We start from the raw sequence: 7,890 nt of genomic DNA on the forward strand, positions 1-7,890 counted from the left end.
GACAGTGGTGCCTTGCTGCAGGGCTCACAGGGCTGTGCCAGCAGTGCCAGGCAGCTGCCCACTGTGCTGCAAACCCTCAGCTCTCTGCCTTCACTGTAGGACTCAAGGAGATGACAACCTGCAGCCTTTTACCTCCCACCACCCCAGAATTAACAGCCCATCATGCCACTGCATCAGGGACAAGGGCAGGGGGTGTCCCATGCAGCCTGGGGCAGGTGGAGACTGCCCAGCCCAGGCAGATGCTGGGAGGCCAGGGAGATGCAAGGAACAGGGTGATGGGGCAGGTGCTGAGGTGACCCCATAACCCAGTGGTGGAGCCTCAGGCATCCCCAGACCTGCTTTCCAGGCTGGATTGAAGCCTCTGCTTTAACGTTTCCTTGCAAGAAAACTTCTGCCCTTGACTGCACAGCCCTGCCCTGCCTTCCCCTGGGAAGTCCTGGAAGAGGAGTTGGGTGGGGCAGAAGCAGAAAGGGAAAGGAGCAGGGGGGAGAGGATGTGCAAATGGAGCAGCCCAGGGGACAGAACAGGAGCAGGCAGGGCCTTGGGCAGGAGAAGGAATGCTCAGATGGGACATGAAGGCACTTTGACAGAGGATCAGCCCTGACGTCACCTGGCACTTTCAGTTTCTTAGGACATGACAGAGCCAGAGCCTTGGATCTTCTGGAATGACTGGGACAGATGCTATGGCACAGCAGCAGACCATGGCTGACAGCCCCGGCCAGTTCTGCATTTTCATCAGGACTTTGCAGGACAGAATGTCCACAGTGCTGGTGTCTCCGTGCAAGAGCTCCAGGCACTGGGCTTCTCCCAGGCCCCCCAAACAGGAACACCGCACTACAACAGCACGCAGATGGAGAACCTGCAGCACTGTGAAATCACCTCCAGCACTGTGAAATCACCTCCAGCTGCTTTTTGTGCAGTATACCAACATGTAGGGTGGGCTGGGGAAGGTGAGTGAAAGGGGCGAGGAGGAGTGGGTGCAGATCGGGGTGGTTCCTGAAGAGGGACCCTGGCCAGGAGAACAGGTAGGAGGGAAGGAACCAGGTGGCTGTGGCTGTGTGTGCACCAAGGAGGTGTGAGAAGATAAGGAATCATCAGGTCAGGTCATGACCTGGTCCTCACTGACAGCCTGGTGAGCAGGGCTGCTGGAGCTGCACAGTCATGGGGGAGGACATGGAAGTCACAGCACATTTGAGAGTATACAAAAGGACTTGTGCAGCTAATGGGATCAGGAAGGCTGGGTGAAGATTCCTGGAGGATGGCTTCTTCTCACAAACATGGGGCATTAAGTCTTCATGTTGTTCAGGACACAGACTGAGGACATGGTGACCGGCCCTCACACACCTCTGACAGATGCTTCTCGAGGAGCACAGGGGGAAGGTCTCACCTGAAGCTAAGGTGCCTGAGGAAGGAGCACTGCAGGGCTGGGGGAAGGCAGGACTGCAGCACAGGGGTCACTGTGGATGGGGGTCCAGCACTACACACTGCCACAGTAGCATCACATCAGCTGGCAGGACCTGCCCTCGATCCCAGGAGAGGGACAGACCCTGATGGTGGGCCAGGCAGGCTCAGTGCCCATGCCAGCCTGGTTCCATCCTGCAGGAGCAAGAAGCAGGGCCAGAACCACACTTGGTGCCGGGGATGCTGCTCATGTTCTCAGGCTTCTCCTCCTGCCTCCAGCAGGTCAGGCCTTTGCCAGTCCTGGCAAGGCACTGTCACACCCACACACAGAGCAGGCAACCTGGGACTGATTCTGGCTGTCACCTGCAGGGTCAGATGTGCCTTAAGAACCTGTTACCCACAGCAATTCTTCCTCCAGGTGAGTCTCGTTGCTTTCACTGCACTAATTCAGCACACATTGCACCATTTTTTAAGTTCCTAGAAAGGCAGATTCCACTTGCTCTCATCCCTGATTTGTTCTCACTAAACATTTCAACTGCCTGTGGCCACTTTCCTCCCTGCTGCTACACCCAGGCAGAGTGGAATCAACACAGGCTTTACTTAAAAAAAAAAAAAGTGAGCAACCAACATTTTGGGAAACAGCTCTCTTGGGAAACAGAAACTTCCCCATCTGGAACTTCCAACAGAGAAATATAACTTAAGAATCAGTGAGTGAAACACAGCTTGGAGCTCCAGGAATTGGTTCTGCATGACCATCCCAGTAGCTCTCCTGCCCAGGGGATGCAGGGATGAACCAATGCCTTCCCTCTAGTGGCACTGGCCCAAGTGGGTCATGTGCCTGCACCCAGAGATCTATATTAAAAAGATGGTGAGTCTCAGGCATGGCTAGTGCTTGTTTCAGGTCTCAGGGTAGAGTCAATGATTTTTTCACTGATGTCAGTGATGTTCAGAAGGCTCTGATCTTCAATGCCAAGTTGTGTAGTGCTTCCCAGCACACCCCTGCAAGCAGCACCCAGTGTAAAACACCCCATTCAGACCCAAACAGGCTACATGTGTGTTGGAGGATCTTCCAGAAGTATATCTTCCAGAGATAACCTAACACTTTCTGAGGTACCTCACCTGATAAGAGCTGTCAGCTTCCTTCCAGAAGCCAGTCACCCCTCCCTCCTGCAGAGCCACCTCCCTGGTGCAGGTGACCTCCAGTACTCCATCACAGGCCTCAGCTTTGGGCAGAGGTCAGCAGGGACCGTCATCTATAGATATACCTGAAACAGGCACCTGAGCAAGGCTGACCAGGTACCCACCAGATCCCTCTTCCACTTGGAAGTGCAGCCTGGGGTCGTGCAGATGGTGCATCTCCCCCACATCATCCACCTCACAGGTACAGCAGCCACAGGATTGGGAGTGGGAGTCCCAATCCACCATGTTTCAGCCTGTCAACCTCCCAGGACCTCTCCAGCTCCTTGGAGACCTCTCTTCAGACAGGTCCAAATTCTCCCTTTCCTCCAAAGTCCCCTGCTCTTCCCTGTGTTCCTCTGCTTTTCTTTAGCATCCTTCATCCCTCTCTCACTTCCCAAGCTCCAGCTCCACACCACCAGCCTCTCCTTGCCCCCACACTCCTCCCACTACTATGGTGACCTGTGGACACTATCACAGCCCAGCAGGTCAGACCTGGGTTCACTGGGAGAGTTTCCAGCCCTTTTCACCTCTGACAGCTGTGGATGGCAATGGCTGTCCCTGCTCTACTCCACCAGGACAGGAGCTGGCGAGCTGTGCCCGCCCACCACCTGAACCACTCTGGGGTCGGATGCAAGAGGTCAGAGCTAGCCTATTCTATTATATCTGATTATATTAGCCTGCCAGGTTAATAGCAAAGTGTGCTCCAGAAGTAACCCAGGAGACTGATCATCAGCAGAGCCTCTGACCCAGTCATCACTAGGGATGTCATCTCTGGATGTGATCAAACACCAGGGGGACTCACACAGTACCCGCCTGCATCCCAGTATGTGGTGTGTGAGCTTTGCAAGCAGGACACTGCATGGTGAAGTCTGGTAATTTTCATGGTCCCATGTTACCACCTTCAGGTCTGCCAGTTTCTGAGCCCTCAGGAAGGCTGCCAAAGGCCTGCAATGCCCTCTGAACCCCAAAGCCCAGGATACACATGGCACCTAAAGTAGAACATTTCATTGTGTGTGGACATGTTCCCTTTCTGCTGCTAAAGCCCCAAAGAGAAGGGGAAGCCTGATATAAACCTATAGAAACTTTGTTGCCTGTTTATCTTGCAGAAGATAAACATGAGCCCATATTCCATGGACCACTTTAAATCTGGGAAGATGACGCTGGAGAGGCTGCCCAGACTGACAGCTTGCTTTGTGGTCCTGGAGAATCCACCTTCTCACTGCCCAGAGTGCTTTGGAGACGGTTATGTTCAACCTTAAATTCACTCCCCATGAGCTCCTTGGTGGTGCAATTCCAGCTTTTCACCTCTACCTGATCCCAGGTGACAACTCAGTGGAAATAAGACATAAGCCCTGGCACAGGGTGCCCAGAGAAGCTGTGTCTGCCCCATCCCTGGAAGTATCCAAGGCCAGGTCAGATGGGACTTGGAGCCCCCTGGCCTAGTGGAAGATATCACTGCTGATGGCAGGGGTGTGGACTAGATGACCTTTAAAAGTCCGTTCCAACACAAACCATTCTATGATTCTGTGATTTCTTTTGCTGCTGAAGGACAGTCAGGTTTACCAGCACCCAAATCCTGACATTTTAATGCAGAATCCACAGTGCAAAGCAGCAATAAGTCCTCTGAACCATCCAGTCTCAGCCCTGCCCTGCATGGCTGACTCAGATGCCAGCAGAGGACAACCAGTGTCACACCTGGTGAGACGTTACTAGAAGAGACCTTGGTTCACAATCCAGTGCTGATGCCTCAGACCTGTCTGTCCCCCTGACAGAGCCTCTGCTGCTCCAGAGGCTGCCTGCAAAGACCTGTTCTCATGCACAAGCCACAGCAAACTGCAGATGTTGACGTGAACCCAACATCAAACCTTTCCCTCATTTCTCTCCAGCCTATTTACCCCAAATGAACAAAATCCACTCAAAGAGCAAACAGGCAACCTGACTCCACAGGACCCAGGTGACAGACCCACAAAAAATAGCAAAGACACACAGGTCCCTGCATCTTCAGGGGAAGTCTGACTCAATAGCAGCTGCTGCACATTCAGAAGAAAACCAGCAAGATATTTTTAAATTCCATTTTTCACATCCATAAAGTCAGTTCCTTTTTGGACCATTTGAATGCCATCACTGATCCAAATCTCCTGCTGCTGGACATGCCAGTCAGGGCAGGACAGTCTGTTCTGGCAGCAAGGATCTACAAAGAGATTTTTGGGTCAAGCTCAGGTAAAATTTAGACTTTCCTAAGCAGAGATGGCAAGTTTGGGAAGCTCAAAAGGAGCTTCAGGGAAGTGGTGACATGGTCCTCACCTCTCTGTGGATTTCTGGGTTGAAATGAGGCCTCTCCCTCACTGATTATATTTTATTTATTCCTTCTCTGAAACACACAGAGACCACATTGCTACATGTCCTGGTTCCTGCCATGACAGGGTTAATTTTTGCAGCAGCCACAAGGGGCATGGCCAGCATGAGGGTTATTCTGTACCACCTCATATTATGCACAGGGTAGGGGAAGGGGTCTCTTCTGGTGGCGTAGTGTGAAGCCTGTGATCAGGGTAACATCAGCTTCCACATGGTGAGCACTCACATGTGAATTGTTCCCATCTTGTACACTCTGCTATTAATTCTGTTCCTGTTACTGTTCTGTTTCTTATTTCAGTGCTGTTTCCAGTAAATTATTCTTATCTCAGCCTGTGATTTTTACCTTTTGTGCCTCCAATTCTCCTCTTCAGCCACCCAAAGGGTGGTGCATAATTTGGAATGTTTCAGTGCCAACACTAAATTGGGGAATACCATTCTTAAACTGCAACACTGTAGAAACAGACTATGAGTGTGTCTCTGCTCCTGGAAGGGTTGAAGATCCTCAGTGCAACAAGGATATGTTATTAAAAGGAGGAAAATGGGAAGAGAGAGGAAACATAGCTAACTGCAAGGTGACAAGAGAGGCAGTGAAGGTGATAGGGAAGATGTGTACTAATTTCTTTACAAACAATTTGATGGGTGAAAGTACTGGTGTTAATATCTTTGAAATTAGTCTTAATGTCTCCATCAGCTTCAAGTTGCAGGTTTGTTACAGAACCCAGAGTTGGGTTAGGGTTAGGTTTGACTCCTGAAATAGACAAATGGGTCCACACAAGCTGGAGCTGCTGAACTTCAGGGGAAAATGACAGGTTCAAGGGGGGATATGTGGTAGGTGGTTCAGGAAGGCTGTACCTTCCTAGTACCTCAGCCAATGGGGAAGGGAAGAGGGCAACATGCAGCCAAGAGTTTAGGATAAAAGGAGGCTGCATCCTCCAAAACGTGGAGAGAGAAAACCCCATGGGCATGTACCCCAGTTGCCTCTCTCCCTTTATTCAAATAAAGTTGCAAGACTCCTCTGTCTCCTTTATGAACACTGGCTTCTCATAGCATGATTTTCCATGCAAGATGAGGGACTTGTCCAGGGTTCTTTCACCATCTGGGCCTGGCACATGGGAAGAGGAGCTGGAGGCGTGCCTCACCCAGTTTTTAGGTGACCAAATCCCTCCAGCACTGGCCTACAGCGGGCAATTGATGGGGCACCCAAGACTGTTCAGGTTACAGACAAGAGGCAGACCAGGGGGGGTCCGTGAAGAGTCCACAGGAAAAGACCACTGGAGATCTCACCAGTGAGTACAGTGGGAACCTCAGGGTGTAAAACATGGCAGGATGCCCAGAGGGGGCAGTAAAGGAAAATCGAGAAGAAAAGGGATGATGATCCCAAAATGCCTCTGAAGGATCCTTTGGGAGAATGTTGAGATGGTTTGCACATTCTCCCAGAGGTAGTTAAGGACATGGATGACCAGAGAGGGCAATAAGGGGAGTCAAAAAGGGGTCTCAGCAACAGGGGATGGATGCCCAGAGAGAACAGTAAGGGAAAATTGAGAAAGGGTCTCAGCAATTGCCACACCCAGAAAGGGCAATAAGGGAAGTCGAGAAGGACTCTGTGCAATAGGAGACTTATGGTGTTGGTTTGGGAAAGGATTGTTTGAAGGAGAGTATGGAGGAATATGGTTAAGGCAAACAGCAGCAGGAGACTATGTGATAAGGAAAGAGAAACAGTGAGGATTGGGATGTTCTCCACCTTAACTTCCAAACATGCAGTCTAATACAGGGCCCAAGTCTTTTGTATTCCCAGCTTCCAGGATAGGGAAAACAGGGAGATATTGTTCCTATGCCTCCACCCCTCCCCAGGTCATTATGGAGCCAGAGTGGAGGATTTGTGTTTTTCCACTTCCTACTCAGGACTTAAGGAGGTTTCTCTATGGTGAGGAGTGCCGAGACCAGGTATCAGACTGCAGAACCGGGGGCATGGGCTGGGGACCTGTGTGGGAGGTGTGGGACAGAGCCCAGTTTGTGGGGCTCAGCGCTGGGCCGTGTCTGACACCACCATCCCCGCAGGCAGGGGCTGCAGTGGCTCCCCGGCCCCATGAGGCTGTGGGATGTTTTGTCTGCCTTCCCATCCCTGTGGCACCATTGGTTGTGCTCATCTACTGGGACCTTGTGCTTTACAGAGCTTGTGGCACTGGGAGAGCAGCCTGGAGGCCTGGATGGCTGTGCTGCAGCATGCGTCTGGGACTGGTTTTGGTATACAGTGTAAAATACAATCTAGCACCAAAGCCTGGCCTGATATAAGAAGGGATTTTGTTTGGGTCACCGGGGAGATGAGTGATTTTGCAGAGAGTTCGGTGGCTTTGGGAACATGAGAGCCCACAAACAGTGAGAGCACTGGCTGGAGACGTGACAGAGTGGGCCCTTGCAAGAGTTAGTTAGAAAGGCACATCAGGTATATGTAAGAAGGGATGAGGAAAAGGTAAAGGTACAGGCAAGGATAATGGCACAGTTTTTAATCAATGTGCCATTTGAAAAAAAAAAAATAGAACTTTAGAAATGGATTGTTAAGGGAGTCAGGATTCCTATTGTACTGGGAGCCCTTGATAACATGCAAGGTGGGTCTGAACTAAAAAGTGTGTTTCCTAGTAGACTTGGGAGTCTCTCTGTTTACTTTGAATTTTATGTCAAAGGGCGTTCTTTTAATAATTTAGGGAGTAAGTGGGAAAGATGAGGCAGTGCACTTTATTCAATTGCTGTTGGTGAATGTTACGGTGAATATTTAAGATGGGTTTGAAAAGCATGAGTTTCTGTTTGTTCCTAGTTGTGATTGTGGTTTGCTAGGAGGGGATTTAATGACTGAGTTGGGAGTGTGAGTTAGTGTTGTGAGGGGTGATGGGGAGGCTAGTGCTGTTGTGCTGATAAAGCTTATGCTAAAGTGAATCCAGAAGTGTTGGCAGTCCCCGG

General features: G+C 50.7%; 1 long non-coding RNA gene across 1 annotated transcript; it reads left to right on the forward strand.

Moving 5' to 3' along the window:
* The first annotated feature begins 967 nt into the window (after positions 1–967).
* Positions 968–4,137, forward strand: LOC128797265 (uncharacterized). The gene is made up of 3 exons (XR_008434081.1): positions 968–1,025; positions 1,771–1,819; positions 3,687–4,137. It is a non-coding gene; the product is annotated as an uncharacterized LOC128797265 (long non-coding RNA).
* Positions 4,138–7,890: the final 3,753 nt, after the last annotated feature.

The sequence above is a fragment of the Vidua chalybeata genome, chromosome 18 (assembly GCF_026979565.1).
Source record: "Vidua chalybeata isolate OUT-0048 chromosome 18, bVidCha1 merged haplotype, whole genome shotgun sequence".
Lineage (NCBI taxonomy): Eukaryota > Metazoa > Chordata > Aves > Passeriformes > Viduidae > Vidua > Vidua chalybeata.